Source organism: Micropterus dolomieu, linkage group LG02, assembly GCF_021292245.1.
Source record: "Micropterus dolomieu isolate WLL.071019.BEF.003 ecotype Adirondacks linkage group LG02, ASM2129224v1, whole genome shotgun sequence".
NCBI classification, from domain to species: domain Eukaryota; kingdom Metazoa; phylum Chordata; class Actinopteri; order Centrarchiformes; family Centrarchidae; genus Micropterus; species Micropterus dolomieu.
Window position 1 is genome coordinate 30,484,499 of NC_060151.1, and position 1,978 is coordinate 30,486,476.

The 1,978-nt window shown below is 37.8% G+C and overlaps 1 protein-coding gene across 1 annotated transcript in view; it reads right to left on the minus strand.

Moving 5' to 3' along the window:
- Positions 1 to 293: 293 nt before the first annotated feature.
- LOC123961889 (major vault protein) overlaps positions 294 to 1,978 on the minus strand; it is a 22,957-nt gene continuing 21,272 nt past the window's right edge. Inside the window, exon 18 of the mRNA XM_046037673.1 lies at positions 294 to 978. The gene's annotated coding sequence lies outside the window, so the exon portion shown is untranslated. The remainder of the gene's footprint in view (positions 979 to 1,978) is intronic.

Below are 1,978 nucleotides of genomic sequence, written 5' to 3' on the forward strand. Positions count from 1 at the left end.
TATATATATACATATATACATATATACATATATACACACACACACACACACACACACACACATATATATATATATATATATACATATATATATACATATATACATATATACATATATATACATATATACATATACACACACACACACACACACACGTGTATATATATATATGCTATTTTTGTATTTCTGCAGTTTAAATGTAATTTTTATTTCTGATAACTTCTGAATTCAGTCTCTTAAATAGGTGTATGAGTGTGTTTGACGTTCATAAAGTACAGCAGAGAGCCAAGACGTGGACAGCAGCAGCACTTTAATGGCTTCACACAGTTCTTTATGTAGAAACAACAGCACAGAAACATTAAAGTTTGATATCACCTTTGTTAAAATCAGCATCAACTGTTCACTCAGATCTATATATCTTGTGGACATAGTGCAAAGCAGACACAAATCTTTGGCTGTCAGGTTATACTACTAAACAAACCATCAAAGTTGCTTGTAGGCACGATTCTTCTTCACTTGGAGCAGAGAGTTGTATTTTTTTGTTTTGTTTTCACCGCGACACATCATCTTCTGTCCAAAAGTAAACCTCTGATTCTCTTTGAAAAGCTCAAATTCCAACATTCACCCTGAAGGACCACCGTAACACAAGGCGGATAAACTGTGTTGCACTGACCGAGTTTCACCTGTACAGTGTGAATCGCTGAAGCATGGTGACAACTTCCACCACCGAGGTCAGCAAAAACAAGACTCGCAGCTTACTGAACACAGAAAACAGACGGGATCAGCTGCATCATAGTGCGGTTATGTGGAAAGGTGCAGAGATGTGAAGTAAAAGGAGGTATTTTAGTTTCAGCACGAACATACATGTATGCAAAAGGCACGTTATCTTGCTTTAACCACACGTCTTGTGACTAAAGCGTCTGTAAAGTCAGAAAATTGAGCTTCAGTTGAGGTTTACTTTTGGACATTCCCCCCCCCCTCTTCTTCTTCTTCTTCTCCGTTTTTGTCTTCTTCCTCAGTGGTCCTGGCCCTGACCCTGGCCCGGCAGCGCCCCCAGCAGGCCGTTGGCCGTGGTGAACAGGTTGATGGGGGACGACCCGTCTGTGATGAGGGTGGACTTCAGCCCCAGAGCCTGAAGCATTTTCACCTGGGAGGACGGAGAAAACAGACGGTAAGTCTCACGAAAATGTGACGAGCATTCTTTGATTAATGGTTTTGTTATTTCTGTATATTTATTATTTCATAGTTGTTTTATTAATTATGGTATTTAGAGTCAAGGCCAAGGTCATCATGCGACTCTGGAAATAACCCAGTAAGTGGACCTTGAGTTTTAGAAGTTGCTGAACACATAATGTATTTGGATTATCTGCTGTTTTATATCACAGTAAACTGAATATCTTTGGGGAACCTGTGATGGAGGTTAAGGCTGCAACAAACTATTATGTAAATTTATGATTAATCCACTGATAACATGGACATTTTTCCCTGTTTGATGACTTTTTAGAGCCGTTTCTCTAAAGTCCAAGGTGACGTCTCCAAATGCCTTTTGTCCTACTAACAGTCTTAAGCCCCAAAAGAAAATTATCCACAGAATTTAAATCTAAATTACTTAAATGAACTGAACATGTGGTCGAACAAAACAAGACATTTGGAGAGATCAACTTGGAGACAACTTGTCACATCAGAGAAAACATTTTTCATAAAATATCAACAAATAACTAATTGTTGTTTGCAGCCTTAAAAAGAACGTGCATAATTATCACCATAAACATGATAAACTGACTGAACGCAGCTTCTGTGTTGTGTTGTTTTCACTTGACGACAACGTCTGATGATCAGTTAGGACAAAATTAAAAATACTTTATATTTATTTTAACTTAATGATGGAAACTAATTGACCAGAACGTCACTTTCCCACTTCAGACTTTGTAATTAAAGTTTGAAATAAAGTCTTCTCTGCATTACGAGGGAAAAGTGG